Source organism: Xyrauchen texanus, chromosome 4, assembly GCF_025860055.1.
Source record: "Xyrauchen texanus isolate HMW12.3.18 chromosome 4, RBS_HiC_50CHRs, whole genome shotgun sequence".
NCBI classification, from domain to species: Eukaryota; Metazoa; Chordata; class Actinopteri; order Cypriniformes; family Catostomidae; genus Xyrauchen; species Xyrauchen texanus.
Genome location: NC_068279.1, coordinates 14,468,304 through 14,487,958, shown reverse-complemented (window position 1 = coordinate 14,487,958; position 19,655 = coordinate 14,468,304). Strand labels below are relative to the sequence as shown.

Sequence of the window (19,655 nt, the reverse complement as noted above, 5' to 3'; positions counted from 1 at the left end):
AAAAAAAGATTTCATAATCAAATATTATAATCTGCACTACAACTTGATTAAAATTATGAATTGAAAAAATGAACATGATTTTCCGAAGTTCTTAGTATTTAGTGAGTGGTCATTTTTCTTTAGCTCGTGAGCTGACATAGACTCAACAAATTTATACAAAACCTTATGATCCATGTTAAACCACGAGTTGAGAATAAAGCACACATATGACTGGTGACCTAAAAATAGTACAGAATCTTAAATACTTGAAAAATATTTTTAACATTTTAAAACTTTCAAAGGTTTAAATTATATTTGTGTCCCGGACAATGTGTACAATGTGTGGTGCATAGACACGCATTTTTGTTCAGTGTGCTTTTATAAGTGATGTATTGGCATGGGAATCCTAACAGAGCACAACTGTCTGGTTCCAGAAGTAAAAGTCCCATTCATTTATCCCATATACGAATTGATTTTCAATGATAACTTATAAACCTTTAAAAACAGACCTACTGTGAGCTACGAGGTTGTTCACCGATGGTATATGCTTCCATCAAAGCCATCCATCTGCGTTATTTCAACTTCATTGTTTAAAAATCTCGTTTGATAGCCGAATTCATGGTAAACAACTGCATTACCCATGGTACATCAGAGAAAGATACACCAATCAGAGACAGTTGACAAAGCAATCCGCAAAACGTTGCTTGGAGTGACCGCACGCTCCCATGACGCACTGTAAATGACATAATTGAGTCGGTATCCATTCACCCTTAAACTACTTATATATTTATACATATGGGACTATTTCACAATAAACGTAAAATATATAGTTTCTATACTTATCATCAACAACCCAAAATCAATAGTTTTATATATTTCTATTTTCTAGTTTGCTATTTTCCAATGACAGCCTGCGGAAGTAATGTGTGCTTGAGTAATTTTAATGATTGTTGCCCTGTCATTTGTGACACGTAGTGACACAAGTTACCTTGAGAAGATACAAGCAGTGTTTTTCTTTCTTTAAAAAAAAAAAAAAAAAAATGTTATGGATTAAACTGAATCAGCCCTCATTCCCAAATGAAGCAATGATACCTACAGTACCTACAGTAACATCTGCAATGATACCTACAGTACCTACAGTAACATCTGCAATGATACCTACAGTACATTTGCTCAAAGTAAAGCTATTGTATTGATTCATGTAATAGTAAAAGTGATAGTAAATAAACAGTTCACAGCATCAAAATTTGTGTGTTATGCAATTAGTGTGTTATAAACCGTTCTGCTCACTTACACTAATGTAATTAGATGTGTGATCGCTATTAAATTACGTTTTTCTATTTTCAAGTGACTAGAATAATCGTTGGCCTTGATTTTGATTCAGTCTTCACAGTTTTCAATCAAACTGCTGTGTAATTTAACAATATCTCTTACAAAAAACGTATGATAAATATGCACTACAATGTCACTCTTCATACCAGCTCACGTAATATTATTATCCATTCCGTTTATGAGACTATTTAGCCAAAAACAGTTTCTTTCACGGCAATCTCCCATTCATTCCAATGAGGAGGTCTGGGGATCTTGTTGCGAGCAACCGTAACCATGGGGGGCAGAGTTTAGCGAAGGGTCAATTCCTCTTAACGATTCCGGTTCCTTAACGGTTCCATTACAAATTGTTTTATGCCTTTTAAGGAAGAAATATTTTGGAACTAAGAAATGGAATTCTAATTGGATTTACTACCCTCAGCAAACTGTTACCAAGTGATGAAATTATTTTATATAATAACAGAACAGATTCTTGCAAATGGTGTTCAGACAGACTTTTTGAATAAGATATTTTATTCATTCGTTCATTTTTATACATCATATACAGTAGACATTATACATTTCTTTTTAGAACAAAACTCAAAATGTGTATTTTGAATGTCTAAACATTAATATCAACAACTAGCAATTACTTTTATTTAAGTCTTACAAGCTAGAAGTACACACAACACAGTAACAGTTCTTGGTTCATTTCGAGTCGTACATAGCGAAATGAATGACTTGCGGTTCAGTAAGTTTTTCATCCACTAATTTAACCAGATGATTAGAGTCTTTCAGGAATCAGGCTTCACTGGTCGAGCAGTGTGTTTCAGGCTAAAGATCATTCAGCAACTGGAATAAAAAGGTTGTATGTGTTTTAGACTCAAATGAACTGGCTCATCATAAGAATAATTCATTCAGGAATCGAACTACACCTGTTGCATTGTAGGCTATGTTTCGTGCTACTGATTTAATAATGGATGTTGCAGTGCCGCTGAGTGGTAAAGTCATTTTAGTACGATGTTTGATCCGCATCTGCAAAAGAATGCATGTTCAAAAACCGCAAACGGAACTGAAAGTCACACAAATCATTCTGCTACTGTATTGTGCATTACACATCAATACTCAGATAATGTTTTATATGAAGGTTTAATAAATGGATCTCAGAGGCAACATGCACAAACAAACCCACACATGTGCATACACACTTTTGTATCTGCAGAAGGGAGCAGAGCAAAGAAAAAAATGGGGAAGAACTATTATTTCTATGAATCATGCACCCATAGGCAGACTACATAAAAAGCAGAAAAACTGAGGGGGTGGGAGGTGGGGGTTAAGAGACCTTGGGGGAGAGAGAAAGAGAGTAACAGAAGGAGAGAGAAAGAGGGATGGCAGAGAGAGGCATTTGAGCTGAAAATGACGTCTGTATGAGCGGTTATTTAATCATCCACTGAACATTGCGTATGTCATCATTAAAAGGTTACACAGAGTGACACAAATACCAGACATTCCCTCTGCAGTCATGTGCAACATACTTCCACACACTTAACGTAATCATAAAACCACAGTACAGCTGCTTCTGTCCCGCAAGACCTTCTACGGCCATTAAATCCATACTCTGAGAGACTTATCTGCCGCAACGCCATCAACAGTCAATTCCCAAAGTGCTCTGACTGGAAACCTTCTCTGAGGGCTAATGCCTGGAGTTGGGATTGGAGTTAACAAGTTTCCGAGTTAACATGTTGGATTGATTAGGAATGAAAATGGTTTGGTAAGGGACAGATCGAATTTGGATTCAGTTGACAGGTTATGGTTAAGCTATAGGGTTTAGGGTCAAGCTAATGAGCTAATATGCTGCCTGCCAGTCCTCTTCAAAGTTCCTATTTATGAGTTCAGAAGTCAAAAGTATTATGATGGGATTTTTATTCAAGTGATTTTGGTTAGAATACAATGTATGCATTTGAAAAGCTGGGTATCAATACAGATTTCCCAATTTGATTTCATTCCGATTCACAATATCTCAATTTGATTCTGATTTCAAAATGATTTGATTTGATTGTGATTTATTTGGATATATTTGAGTTTTTATGTCTATTTTGCAGACATATGAAAGGAATTCTCTCTTAGCTGCTGTAAATTATACAAACATTCTAACTTGGTAAAATATGTAGGCTAAATATTCATTAAAAATTGTTTACAACACGGCCCAAAATTCAATTGCTATTTAATTTAACAGATAAAATAATCAAAACTGTAGTAAACTTTAGCTAAAAGTGTAAGATCAATCTTGGAGTTTGAAGAATCAATCTTGGAATTATTCAAAGGAAGATCAATAATAATCAGAAATTCACTATTTTTATTGAGCCTTTGTACTTAGGATTTTCACTTTCTGACTAAAGTTTTAAGTCTCTTTTTAGTGGTAGTACAAAAAAAGACCACCTGGTCTCTTAGAATCACATTACGATACCTACGTTTTTGCAAAATGATTTTTACGTGACTCGTATCGGGGCAGTTCCCTGGTGAAATAAGCACTACAGGCTCTATTCACTTTCACACAAATTATGAGTAAAACGGCAGATTATCAGTTTATAAACAAGTACTTTCTGCTTTGCTTCTCACACAAAGCTATCTTATGACATCAAAACACTTTTACATGACTTGTAAGGTGATCCATTTTTATGTTTGCAGTACATAACCAACTGCTTTTGTGTGCTCCATCAAACTGTACAGCATCTCAACTAATACAGCGCAGCACTTGTTGCAATCTCGGTCCATTATGTCAACGCTTGAGCTAAAAAGTGTCATAGAACGAAGCACCAAAAAAATTCTGTGGTTGCTTCAGCAATTGCACTTTTCATCTCTTCGTAAATGTTTTGGACACTATCGGTTAGGTTTAGGTTTAAGATTTAGGGTAGGGGAGTCAGTATTATTGGTTTAAACACAATAGAGCGTTAAACTTAAAGCTACACTATGTAACTTTTGTCCCTCTAGCAGTTAAACTGCATGTGTCTCGCGGAAGACCACTGTTTTGGCAATGACTCAAGTTGTGCTTCGGCTCTGCTCCTCTGCGTGGATGAATGTGGTTCGAGGTACCGGTTTACACATGGATACACGACATCTAATCAGAGCGAATGGACAAAGAAAGGAAGGATAAGATGGATATCCGAAACAATGTCATCAGAGCAGGTAAGTGCCATATCTTATGCTGTTGTTTTGAAATAAATGACGTTACAACAGTTAGGCAACATTTGTTAACATTAAACATAACGATAAGGTCAAACATTGTAAAGTATTTATAGCTGCAGGATATTTTGGCCAAATAGACAAAGGTAGTATATAATTTATAGATTGTCATAGTTACCAACCAGTGGTCAACATCATTTCAAGACTCACATGTCCTTAGCAAGCCTAGGACTAAAGGATCATACTTTCAGCTTCACGCTACTCCCACACACGCTACAGTAGTCAGATCTTATTTTCTCTGTGTTTGGACATGACGTCAAAATGTGAACACGCACGGGCAAATGGCGTATGTATGAAATTTCACACAAAATCTGTCCCGACTGCTTTAAAATATAAATCATTATTATAGGTTTATCAAAGTGTATCTGGGAAAAGACTTGGTTTGGTAGATGGATTTTTGTTGCATTAATAACATTTTGTTATTTTTTAACAAAAGAAAGTTACATAGTGTAGCTTTAAAATACTGTACCATCTGTTTTGGACAACATTTAACTCTCTTTTAGCACCACACAGTGGATATTTCTCCACAAAACTGCCACAAAGCATTTAAGAAACCATTTAATATTTTGCAAAAATGTCACCACAGTTACATAATTTTTATGATATGTGACTGAAAAAACAATAGCAATCTCGTGCTGCCACAAAATAATGGGAAACATTGTTTTGTTGAACAGTCTTTCACCTCAAAAAATGGCTAAATTAGTAGTATTTTCTGGCAAACCTTTTCACTATTCTTCATGACAGTACACAAAATGCTCCACAATGAGCGAGTTTACATGCATGTTCTTACAACGATTACAGTACACTATAACCTATACCATTTATACTTACAAAAGAGAAATATTACCCTCACATTCATGCATTGCACTCAAGTACATTGGGGAAATTCCGCAGTTTGACATCAGAGGGAAACCCCACTATTGCAGCACAATTCTGCTGCAGGTCGTGATGGAAAGTTCAGGAAACAAACACAGCAACAACTCCGGAATATATGGAAATAAATCTATGTAATGGAGAATAAAATAGCAAAGTCTTCCTTGAATGCTATGTTTGTTATTTACACAAGTGTCATGAGGAAATTACGTTGCTTTGGAGAAAGCTGCTTACTGACTGAGATGCTTGTATCAAGAGTAAAAAATAAGACGCTTTAACAAAGTATGTAAACGGGAACGGCACTTTCTCGCAAGAAGCCGCTTTCTGTTTTCAACTTAGTCGTTCACATTCACACCTTAATTATGACAAATACCACTTTGCTTCTACCGTGACTCTTTAATTTATCATTTTGACACATTTCACCAATTATACACCATCACAGACAGATCTTTGTTTATAAAAAGTATTCCATAATCACATATCCTTAAAGAATTTTTCAGTTTAATACATAAATAACTAAAAATATTACACAGTCCCACAACACACAAATTACAGTCTCACTAATGAATTACCATGGTTTGTTTTCCACCACACTCCACATAATGTTCATATTATAACTTTTGGAATCTAGGAAATTAGCAAATTAAGGATGCAGTGAACTGCTTTTCTAAAACTGTTGTATCTGTGTTTATAGTTTGCTCAGAGACCTGCATGAGTGCAAAACCCAGTGACTCTCACGAATGGCTATAGAAACCTTTAACCTTGAATGTCTTTCCAGAGAGTTTTCCAGCACATACTGATATAATACTCACATGATAATTGCTATGAATTTCCATTGAGAAGTTCCCCAGCCCCCTTTTCCCTGTGACACAGACTGGTAGATCTACTAACTTAAAACACACAAAACACACTCAAATATCATACAAACTCACACTCACGTACACTTCTTCTCTCTTTTTGTCTACCTCTCACATACTTTTCTCCTCTTTCTCTGTCACTGTCTTTCCCATCCTTTTTTTTCAAACAGACTAACTAGATTTTATGTTTCTGTGATGTAATTAATTTTTCATATTGTTAGGTACTGAAATAGAAGAGGTTTAAACCAGTTTTACCAGTTTGAAGTTGCTCTGGTGCTATAATTAGGATTGCATCAATGTTTAAACCAACAGTAAACTCATAACAATCATTGATTATATCAATAAATAACAATTTATTCATCATATTATAATTATTATTTTATTAAACTCAGTCACCATTAACTTTCATTGCATCTTTTGTCCATACAGTGAAAGTGGCTGACATTCCACTAAACTCCTATGGTATTCCACAAAAAAAAAGAAAGTCATATGGGTCTGTAACAATATGAGGGTGAGTGAAAAAAATGACAACATTTTTATATTTTTGTAAACAACACTATAGTGCTAATAACTGATTATTTCTGCAAGTGCAGTTTATGCATGTATGACATACCTGAACACAACCGACAGTAGCCTAAATTTTACTTAACATTGTTGTCAATGAACAGGAAAAGAAGCATAACCAACAGGAAGTGAGTGATAAAAAAGTTTAACATGGCTAATGATGGTGACAGTGACTAAAAATCCATGACATAACTGTGGTGTGTGCACATTTTTTGATATCATCACTGCAAATACCACAAATGTGGGTCAAACAAACAGACTGAAACTAAACAGAGCATGACTCTGGCTTTGCAGCTGAAATCTTTATGATTCATAAACTTGCTTCCCATCAGAGAATTTATGATCGAAATTACTGCGGGTAGTTCTACATTTCACAGTCGACTCAGGAGCAGCTTTTAACCTTCATGCCTCATTTGTTCCACCAAGAAACAAAGTAGCTGATCTCCAAGCAAAGCAAAAGCAACCTTTCTGTCTTGTCAAGTCCACACAGGCGAGAGGAAATCAATTGTTTTTTTCTTCTTTGTTCTCTTAATGTTAATGAAGATAATCTAACAGGCAACCACGAGCGGATTGTATTCATTTTTTTCTTATCAACCTCTCAAACTGTCTTTGCGTTATTTACACCTGGTATATAAGCCTAGAAAAGGCTGTTGAATGCGAGCAATCTCTGGAATGGGAAAATCCAGCCATAACAGAATTGTGTCTTACAATAGAAGAACGTTTTCGATTAGCCTTACGCATTAATTGTCAAACAAAAAGAATGAGCCCGTCAAACCATAAGACATCTTTTCCAAAATATGGAGAGAAGCTTATTTGCACAAAAGATGTCTTTGTGCATTATATGTGTCCTGGTGTTGATGTGTTTCTTTAAATTAATGTGAAAATCACAGGGAAAGTACAGGAGAAGTGTCAGCTATAAAATAATTCAGTTTAACCTGTTGGTTTGTTTTCAAATCCTCACATACAGGTGCTTTGATTTGCATGAAATTATAGGGCTGCATGATTATGGCAAACATCATAATTATGATTAATTTCCATTAAAACAATTTCCATTAAAGTACTTATTTTGAGGATCAACCGCATGCCATATTTTTTCATGTTAGCTACACATCCAAAACAAGTATTTACAGCTTGTTCCTTCATTAGCTGTTATATCTTTAAATGAAGACAGTGCTTAAACATTAAACTTCACACTGATTGACCGGATGTTAGGAGAAATACACTTAGCTGCATAGGAAAGCTATAGGTCTGTCTGCACTGGTCTCAGAACAGTTTGAAAACTTATTTTCATCCTAATTCCATTTAAAGCCTCCTAACACAAAATTTTTCAGCTTTTGTATGAACCCATTGATTCTCATTGTGATAATGAACAGTAAATATAGGATTTTTTAGGGGAAAATAGCCCCGTAGTCCACTTCAGTGGTCATTGTGTTTAGCAGCATGCTGTTTTGCGATAAATAGCTAAGATTTACAAAATGTCATTTTGGACGAAACTAGAGACTTTCATCTTTTGACTCAAATGGGCTTACAGATAAAAATTTTATATTCCAATTAATAAAAATGTCTTTGTATTCTTTTATTGAGGCTCCACCTCAGAAACGGCTTCCCTTTTCGGCTGACATAACTTATACCTCTTACTTTTTAACCTGTCCCCTCCAACCACATGGATCCATGATATATAGTGTACACTTTCTCAATACAATAAATTTACAATGGATAAAAAGTCCAACCCTAAATTTTTCTAATTGAATATGCTGTTTCACTCAGAAATACACCAGATTAAAAAAGTTAAATGGTTTGCGAATGCTGTTTCATGTTGACTTTAAACCAGTTCTCCCTTTAGTTAATTTTCTTAAGGTAAAAGATTCAGTCAGAAGATACCTATCACTGAAAATTGCAGATACATAAAGACACCACACTACCAAACATGCAGCACTGCAGCTACAAATAAAATCATCTGGCCGCTATTTGTGGAGTTTCATAGAGAAGTATAATTTGCTAACAGTCTATTTGTGAATTTAATATAATGTTTGACCTGATTTGGCAGGAGGGGTCAAACTATATGTACACATGTAAGTGATGCCTCAAACAGTGTCTAATTGAACCATGAATGGAAGAATTGATTTGCTAGACTCTAAACCGATTCAGTCTCATTGATCCCAATCTTGAGTCATATGAAGGACAAGGCACCAAGGAAACAACTAAAGAGCTAAGAACAAAAAGACAATAAACAGAAAATTGACAAGATATTTACTAGATGTTTTATAATTAAAAGTACAAGTCTAACATCTCAATATGCGGTTTAAAAAAAGAGGCAGGTAAAAGCAGAGTCCAGAGATTAGCTATGATGTGGTTACATTTACATCACACTAGTAAGCTGCTTTCAGTAGACATAAGTAAAATTCAACAAATGAAAAAGAACACCATCTCAGAAGAACAGTATAATGCCTGCCCGCTAACTGTTTTACAAGCTCAAGCTGAAATAAATCATTACGTTAATTTGCCAAACTCCACTGGGCATGGTCTACCTAAGAGCACGGAGACAGTGGGCACAAGTTCAGGAAACATAAATGGGAATGCATATTCTTTATATAATAAATATATTAGTTATTAGTTAAAGGTACAATCGTGTTTTTCCTCAACACAAAACGTTTTACCTCTAAAGAAATAAATTGTACTTTCAACATTGATGTTCAAAATGAAATGAAGAATCCAGTAAAATCAGCCTAGTAAAAGGTTATTTATTTTACTTGCCGTGTTGAGATCACATAAAGAGCAAAATACTAACTACTTTCCCTGTTTCCATCTGGTATTAAGATGCGTTTTCGGTGCTACAGTCTGATTCCAGTAGTAAAAAATCCCATTCATTCTTTAATAGGGGAATCAATTTTAGCAATAACTTAAAAAACATTTAAAGACCTACTGTGAGCTCAGAGGTTTATGGTGGTATGGATGGTACATGATTCTGATGAAGCCATCAGTCTGTGTTATTTCAACTTCATTTAAAAAAAACAAGAGCATGTCAGGGGAGGCGCGGAGAATGATGATCATTTCACCAAGTGAAAAATTTACATTTTCTCAGACAGGGGGCTTACTGTCCAAGACTTTGAAACCCCCTGGATTACATGATTTGCAATGCTTCATAGGAATGTAGTTCATTCCTTCATGAAAAATGTTAAGTACACAGTTTTGTACATTTTAGTTTTTGTCTGATTTTTAGACCATTAACACAGCCCAGTCCAGTACTGTATTTGGATCAGACCTAGAGCATAGTTAAATAGTTCAAATATGGACATTTGGTCTGATGCCATGCATTACGATACACTGTTAACACTTAATAACTAAAATGCTTTGGCACTGATCATGCTTTGTTCAAGCTTTAAGCTTCACCTGTATCTCTATCCTTATTTCACTCTTACTCACTCTCTCTCTCTCTCTCTCTCATCCCCTTCATTGTTCCCATTCTCTGCCTTTCTTTGCTCACTCCCTTTAATTTTGATCATCTTCCTTTCGATTCAGTTTTTTCAGCTTTATTCTTATGGCTGTAGATCTGACACAGAATTGAAAATTCACCATTGCTCTGAGAGCTCTTAAAAGGCCGGTGCCTCTCCTAGCATGCACAAGCACTGCAGCAGCTCACTGCCATTTCTGCCTGCCGAGTCACAATAATATGCCTGCCTGCATGCTAGGGCGAAGCTTACAAGCCATGCCCCAGTAACCCAGTTTCCCCAGTGCGAAAGCTCCTTAACAGCCCAGCAGTGGGCACTGTGTCATCCATTACCCAACACACATGCACACTCACACCAGAGGTGGGTGTACCTGTCATATGCCCCCCATCCCCTTTTTTTTGTCTATCTGTGAGTCAGTTTGTCTTTCTACTATTGCGGACCTTTGTTCAGAACCATTTAACACTGAGAGCAGAATAGCCCACACAGAGCAAAGCCTGTTTTCCCAGCACAACAAACATAAAAGACTGAAGGGTAAGAGGGAGAATAAAGAGTGTCCATAGAGAGCAAAAGAGACAGAAAGTGAGAGAGATCGAAAAACAGAGTATACCTACACACTAGAGCAGGGGTGCCCACACTTTTTTGTGTGATGATCTACTTTTAAATGACCAACTCAATAAGATCTACCAACTAAAAAAAACCCAGTTTCATTTAAAATAGCCAGGGGATTTACCTTATTCTGATGACTTGCACTGAGTGGAATCAGACAGTTTTGCCTAATCCGGGCAGTAGCATCATAATTTCGTGCTCTGTTCTCAGAAGTCCTTGGAAGGCGCGTATGCGTAAACCTAGTTGTCATGGCAACTGAATAAACAAAACCTCGCCTGGTCAATATTTACTCGTCAAGTGCAAGTCAGACAGAAACTAAAAGAAGGAAAGACATTATATTTATTTGTATTAAAATGTAACTAAAGTACATTTAAATTTTGTGCGATCTACCAGCATTGCCTTTGCGATCGACTGGTAGATCGCGATCGACGTATTGGGCACCCCTGCACTAGAGTATAGGCTGCATCAGAGAACGCTCAGGATCCATTGATTTCAAAGGGGATTATGCGTTGTAATGGCATAAAGAAAAAAATATAAGTTATTAGAAGTGCCGTTTCATCATGTGGCCAATATTTGAGAAGGTTCTGCCGTCAACATGAACTCTCAAGAAACAACATGCAACTTCCTGTATGATCCGGTTTTTAGGTACGTCAACTTTATGCAGACACACTGACAAGTGCTATCTCCTGTCAGATATTTTTGCACTGGATCTAGAGAGTTTACCTTCCCCTATGGCATGACTGGAAGTACGCTGCAATAGCAGTGTGGGAGACCTGGTTCGCACCACACGTTGAAACCAGGAAGTAAACATGTCCTCATAATCAGTAACAGGTGTGTTTCGGAGGTTGCATATTTTCCTCTAACATTACTTTTTTCTCCTCTGATGGTTAGGTTTAGATTGGGAGATACAGTTTATAAAATAACAGAACATCCTGTAGAGGTGAAAACAACTTGCTTCACAATTCACTTTTGGTGCCCCTCTGTGGACATTACAACCAGAAAATGGAGCTCAGACATGCCCATACGTCCAACAACACTAACCACTTTGACTACTGGGGGTAGTGTTTTGAATTTTGGTAAGCACAGACCGATTTTAGCTGAAGAAAACTCAACCTACTGTTTCCAATCTCAATTTGAGATCAGTCTGTTGTCTTTTGCTGCCTCCATTGATCAATAACAGTTTCAGATAGGAGGGTCCAGCCATGCATTCGGAAAACCCAATTTACTCTATTCACACTTGATTTCAAACTGACCAGGATCTTTCCACATGCTCAAAGTTCATCTCATGTATCCATGAAGTGCTCTGTCAGAGCTTTCTCTAGTGAAAGCGCCCTTAATGGAAAGACTAAAGTCTCTAACCTTTCAAAGCACAACTGAATCACCTCATTGTGCAAAGACATGAGGTAATGATGACCCAATTAACGACTGGCAAACTCAGGATCTGCCAGGGAAAGTTTAGGAAGCCAGGGAAGGTTTGGCAGCAAGTGACTCTCAAGCTTGGAACAACCATCCTTTTCTTGACCAATTATAAATTTACCAGTACACAACTTACTCAGTTACAGAAAAATCTCATTCAACAAGCATCAAAGAAAAGGTACAATATACTTGTCCTTAATTTAGCATAAATTCCTCCTTTGAGTTCATACTCTTCATCTCAATCTTTGGCTATAAGCCTCAGGTATTTCTTAACTTATCTAAAGTGACCACCAATAGGTCCAATATATAGTCATAATGTGTGTTTATCAGACTTAATATTCATAAAAATGAAAAACTATGCAATGTTGTAAATGCATACTGTTTATAACCAGAATAAATACAAGCCAGATATCCAACAACAGCACTTGCAAAGAAATTCAACACAAACACACACATAATCAAGATACTACTAATAGGTCACTAATATAACAGTAATTTATTAGCGTTGTTTAATAATGTATTGACTAGTTGTAAGGGCATTTAATCATGTCACCTCTATCCAAAAAACACAAGCTTAAAAAGTTAGCAGTATATTTGGAAGGAAATGCTGTTCAGTTCTATTCAATTTTAAATTCAGTTGAATTGGTGTGAAAATTAAAGATGATTTTCAATGCCATCAAGATGTCAGCAAAGCTGCAAAACAGGTTTGAAACCTGCCCTGCGACCTCCTTTGCATCAACACATTAAAGAAACATTGACAAATTTAGATTTGCTGATGGCTTATTATCAAGGGAGTAAAAAGTACAAATTGCAAATTAAAAGTACAAATTATACCTAAGAGAAAGTATGGATACAGACTGAAAATTCCACTCAATTAAATGTCCAAGTATCTAGCCAAAAACATAAGTGAGAGTAAAAAAGTATTCACATTAAATTGTACTTAATAGTTAAAAAAGCTACTTTTTTCCTAGCTAGAATGAAATCAAGAGAGGAGATTGTGTGAGAGAGGACGTTGTTAAATTCAATTGGTTTGTTAAGTCGCCTTTTTACTGTCTCTGACGACTGTCATATTTCTCCCCAGTGGTATTCACAACCTGGTAAAGGTATCATTACAAAATGTTTTTATGTGGCCAGTTGTACATAACTGTACTGTTCCTGGTGAAATGAACACTAGAACCACTAAAACAACAATGACTTGTATCCCTTTCGCTCAATCACGAGTAAAACAGCAGATTATCAGTTCACAAACACATACTTTTCGCTCTGTCCTCACACAATGCTATCTTATGACATTTAAACACTTTGACGATCCACAGTTTTCTGAAACAACCACTGGGTGGCACCATGATGATTCTAATTGCCTGTTTTCTGTTTCTGTTCTCAAGACGCAATGTAAAACTAACTGAAACCAGCAATTTAGACAAAGAACAACAACCATTTAGGTTTTTTGGGAGTCAAAATTAACTTGTGCAGTTGTTGGCTGTCATAACAACACAAAGTATTTAATGATGTTAACATAACTAACCACGTACCTTCACTTCATGACATCTACATACTAAGGTGAGGTATTGTCAATAAAACGGTCGTCTCGACTCTGTGATTTATTAGCACTATACATCCATGTTTTTTTTTACCATTTTTACAAATGTAATACCTTAAACATTACAACTAAAAATATATGCCGATGCGAATGAAAATACTGGAAACAGTCGAAACGTGGAACGCTTCCACGTTCGAGAAAAAAGGTGGACAGCGTATGACTCATTTTAACGTTTGCATTACATAACCAACTACATTTACAAGCTTGTTTAAATGTGATCAAATTGAGATGTAACTTATCTGATAGTGTTGCATTTTCAAAACAAAGGACTGAAATACTCAAACCAGCCCGTCTGGCACCAACAATCATCCATGCGATTATCTAAACAGCTAAATGTGTTGCAGCAGTGCAGAGCATAATAGCATGTAGATACGGGTCAGGATCTTCAGTTAATGTTCACATCAACCATCAGAATGGTTGAAATTTGATCTCAGTGATTTCAACCATGGCATGATTGTTGGTGCCAGATGGGGTGGTTTGAGTATTTCTGTTATTGCTGATATTCTGGGATTTTCACGCACAACAGACTCTAGAATTTACTCCGAATGGTGCCATAAACAAAAAACATCCAGTGAGCGGCAGTTCTGTGGATGTAAATGCCTTGTTGAAGAGAGAGGTCAACAGAGAATGGCCAGACTGGTTTGAACTGACAAAGTCTACTGTAACTCAGATAAGCACTCTGTACAATTGTGGTGAGAAGAATATCATCTCTGAATGCTATTCTGAGATGCAGGTTGGCAATGTTTTGGCGGCACCAGGGAGGCCTACACGATATTAGGCAGGTGGTTTTAATGTTGTGGCTGATCGGTGTATATATATATATACTGTATTTGCAAACAGGGGCGTCGGACTGGGGGGGTAAAGGGTACCGAGTACCCAGGGCCCGAGGCAGGGGGGGCCCCTTAGAAGTCAGTTTTCTATACATACATATTTGGTACGGGGGCCCAGCAAGATGGTTTGTACCCAGGGCCCAAAATTTGGTGCTACGCCCCTGTTTGCAAAGCAACATTTTTTGTTTTAAATTCATAACTGACCTAACTGTTGAAGTAGCAGACATTTAGAATACAGTTTAGAACAAAAAGCATCTGTCTCTAACTTCTTGCTCATAGTTTTGATTACATCAGATTCAGTCGGGCGGTCAAATACAAACTAGTCGCACAAATATTTCAGCGTATCCGAAACTCAATCATATCCGAATTTCCACCTCTGCAGATGGTTGGAACTCAACACAGCTGCTGTGCGACACTCCATTTTAAATAACTGACCTCTGGTCTAATATATATATATATATATATTATATATATATATATATATATATAAATAATTCACAGATGCAGTGAAAAGGTGGCTTCAGTCTAGTAAGACAAAAGAAAATTATCTGCAAAAATGTGTACTTTTCAAGTTTAAATAAAAAAGTACTATTTTTTCCTTTGGAAATGTAATTAAGAAAAAGTCTTCCATTTAAATTGCACTCGAGTAAAGTACAAATCCTAAAAATAATACTGTTGTACAACACTCAAGTATTTTTACCCAATTACTTTACACCGCTGCTGTCCTTTTTGGAGATTCAAAGTTCGGGCCACCATTCACTAGCATTGTATGGACCTGTTATATTCTTCTAAAAATCTTTATTTGTGTTCTGCAGAAGAAAGAAAGTCATACACATCTGGGATGGCATGAGGATGAGTAGTAAATGATGAGAACTGAGAATGAGAATTTTCATCTATGGGTGAACTATAACATGAAGACTGAACAAATAGCACAAATAAACCTTAACTCCACATAAAACGACCAGATAAAGACAAAACACAGAGCGAAAATAGAAATATCATTCACCACAGATGCGAGTTTAATGGAAAAGCGGAACGATAAACCGAGCGGCGACCGGAGCGTTCGGACACATCCTCACCAGTGAACTTTCCATTCCTCTCGACGAAATCCAGGGCATGACGTCACTGCCACCGGCTCATGATTCTCTCATGTCATGTGTTACATAACTTGCAATCTTTTCAAAGCGCTTTTATTGTATGGTTTATTACGTTCAACCTTTCAATTGAACCGTCGGCTTAATTTAATCAAAGAATAGGCTAATCAATAACTTAAGTCCTTAAGATTAGTAAAAACAGACAAGACCGGCTTTTAGCCTGCTGCCGCTCTTCTTGATCTCCATTAGGGAAAAAATACAGACGTCAACTCGGCCAATAAATGAATATGCATATGCAGAATCACGGACAGTATAACTCGCCCACCATCTGTCTGACACTTATGATAGGCCTATAGGTGCCTTGTAATATATCATTTCGCAAGTACAGAACAAAGTACAGTAGCCAACTGTCTTTATCAATTAAGACACCAAATCATTACATCATCACAGAGGAAAGACACATTTATAGTTAGACCTGATGAAAAGTGACATTAACACTCACATTCCAACTGCCGCAACTTTATCTGACCGCTGAAAATATCTATAGCGCCGTGACCGGTTTCTCGTCCATGTCAACTCGTCATGGGTAGGAGCCTAATTACACCGGGCGCCTTTAACACAATGGCACACTTCTTGTGTGCCCTAATTTCACAAATTTAACCAAGAAACAATCGGCTGTACTCACCTAATCAGAGACAGCAATGGGAAACCAACTTGAACAGAAAAGTTGCTAAGAATCTCTAGCAACGAGACACGGCCAGTGAGGCTTTTTTTGCCTTCCTTGCCTCACACATGAAATCGAGTTACACAACCGGCACCGTTTATGTGGGCAATGAGTGACTTTAAGAACGCTTTTTTCATTGACTGATGTTCATTTTCCAACGCACACACCTCACTCTTTACGTCATCAGCCATCGTCACAGCTTAAAAGAAGAGAAGAGGCGTGGCCGAAGTCCGGATTCGCTAGAGTCGGTGGAGGGGAGCGCGCACACCCGCAGCGCGTGCTCGACCGGTCTCTCTCCTCTCCGTTCTCAAAAGGTTTGAACGCATGCCAGTGAATGTCATCGGCAGAGAATTAAGGACGCTGTGTGTCAGTGAGGCCAGTTCTTTGCTTGGAAAGAAACAGGCGCTTGGGTTACATATTGGACGTGAAGCCAGTTTTATTGAAACAGTACGAATACATTAGGTTGGTTTATAAACTTAGATACTTGCATTCGAGTTTCCCAAAATGACGTGTGAGTTCTGTGGGCAGTTATGTTATGCAAGGACTATTGTTTCATAAGGTGAATTTACGGACTTATTAGTTAGTGGCTGAATGAACCAGAGATATTGCGTCATCTGTAGCCTAACCCCAGCTGGATAATCGAGTATTACGCACAGCACAATGCACAGAGAAGAATTTACACAAAACAATTTATTTTTGGAAAAATACATACCAAGAGACCTTATTCACAGTTGTGGGTTGTCTTTATAGTGGATTGTAAAGTGTTGAACCTTCAGTTGATGAAACATTGACCCCCACACACACACACACACACACACACACACATATAGGGGCCCTCCCCCCACTAAAATGATTAGAGAGCTGTGTATTACTTTTTACACATAAAAGTACAAATAAGCACATAATACATCCTAAAGTGTGTAAACCCAAACTAGCAAAACATTAATTATAACAATGTTAATGCAGCTACTTATCTGAGCATATATGGGCTGCCTTGTTGTGAATGAGCACAACGATTGACAGGCAGAAAGTCTTCTGATTATCTAAACTATCGAACTGACCGCTGACATCTTTCCCCCATTGTTTACTTTAAAGAAACAGGTGTGATATTTCATGGCACCTATTTTAGTGATATCTGACAGATAATAGAAGCGTTTCTGCATGTCATTTCACAAAAAAAATACATCACTTATAGCAAATACTTCGAGTTGTTATGACAGCCAGCGGCAATCGGAATCATGGCAACGCCCGGTGATTGGTCAGGAAAACTGAATACAGTGCATGCCACTGAACAGGCTGTAGTTCTATCCCTCACAGCCTCATTTTCACTCCCGTCAAAAATCAAATATGGCGCTACTCTGAATAAGGTCTCTAAAGTGTCTCGTCACCCTTCTTGTACTTAAAGCAGAATTACAAAATAGATTTATTTGTATTTTTCTAGACAAAGAAACTTGATTCTTTGAAGTGGAAACATTTTCTTGCAAATATTCTGTCAGACCTCAGCAGGCGGGCGGGGGTTAATTGGATCGTGCTGCTGTGGTCTGTAACTAGGTCATGTCAGACAGTGATTGGAATCTGCCAACGGTTCGCTCCGCTGTGCGTGGTCAATGAATGCACCAGCAGAGGACAGCCAGCTGTAGACCGGAGGCAGAACTCGCCCAGCTGATCTATATAGATCGAGTCATTGTTGTGCAGCAACATGCATGACTTCACTTAACTGTTTGATTACAACACAAGCAATGGATTAAAATACAATATCTTTGTGAAAAAGAGTAGAATAGAGATGGATTTATCTGCAAGATACATTAAGATAATAATGGAAATAGAGACACTAGAAAGTGTTTGCTGTGTAAGTATAGACTAGATCAGAACACAGATTGCCATCCCAAATGCCCTGGCAGCAAACCCAATGAAATGGGCATTAGTCACTTGGCAGGCACTGAAATGTTGTTCAATCCAAGGTACCAGCCTGTTTTAAAACACTGAAGTCACACTCTGGAGTCTCACAATAACTGTTCCTAGATCAGTATTAGGACTACATATCTGTGTGCAGGACAGGGGACAGCAGTTGGGATTGACTGCATCAAACTAAAATAGTTTGCCAAAGAGTAACCACTGAATGCTGAGCATATACCTTTCTTCTGCACAGACAGTTTAGGTAAATGTGTTTACAAGCCTCAAATTAGCTAACTCTGCAGTTAAGAATTTTTCTTTCTTTCAATCACTCTTTTTAACTGAACGTGGAGTGATTGCTCAGAAAATTCCAAGATAAAGTGAGTGAGAAGCCAGTCTCCATGGCAATGGTCGCTAGTCTGTGAATCACCCTTAGTTACTATTGCACAATCAAAATACAGGATGAAAGCCCAAATTGTGTCAATGGCAACTTAGTGGATGCTTTCTACTTGGGGAAAGGGAACATGGTTCTAGTTCTCCAGGTTTGAGATGGGACTCTACTGAGATGGGTGATACTTTCACCAAAAATATTTATCAGAGTATAGACTTTCTATCCAAATCACTGACATCCTGGCCATTCTTACCTTTTCCACCACAAGCTACTGGATCTGTCCCATGAGCGAGTTGGGTGACTACCAATGTTTCTCATACTCGGTATAAACTCAAACTGTAAATCCCATCAGAATTATGTAAATATTAACTTAAATGAAATTCTTCCACTATGTATTTGTGCTTTTTAGGCATTTTTTTCTGTCTAACTGGGTGGTTCTAGGCCAGAATAAGCTGTAATGTGAACTAGCCTTGATGCCACAAGTCAAAAGTCTTGCTACGCTTGAGAAAATAACCATGCTTAGGGTCTTAATTCTATGTGTGAAGTTGAGATGATTTATGGACAGAATACAGTTGTGTTGTGCATGTTCATTAAGTTAAGACCTCTTGACTTCAGTGAGGTCATGTATTGTTTGACTGTAAAGAGCCACATTCACATACACACAGGAAATTGGAAGGATTATACAACATCCTCTCACCTCTCTATGTGTATTTACATGGCAGGAGTGAGTCACAGAGAATAATAGGGAAAGATCCACACACATACCACCCATAAACTCAAGTGTGTATGCACACTCAGAGATATACACACACAGACCTGGATTAATAA

The 19,655-nt window shown here is 37.3% G+C and overlaps 1 protein-coding gene across 2 annotated transcripts in view; it reads right to left on the bottom strand.

Annotated features, from left to right (window-relative positions):
• The window catches only part of LOC127643132 (neuronal PAS domain-containing protein 2-like), an 81,247-nt gene extending 64,619 nt beyond the window's left edge, over positions 1-16,628 (bottom strand). For both annotated transcript variants that reach the window (XM_052125714.1, XM_052125715.1), the window contains exon 1: positions 16,505-16,628. The gene's annotated coding sequence lies outside the window, so the exon portion shown is untranslated. The remainder of the gene's footprint in view (positions 1-16,504) is intronic.
• Positions 16,629-19,655: the final 3,027 nt, after the last annotated feature.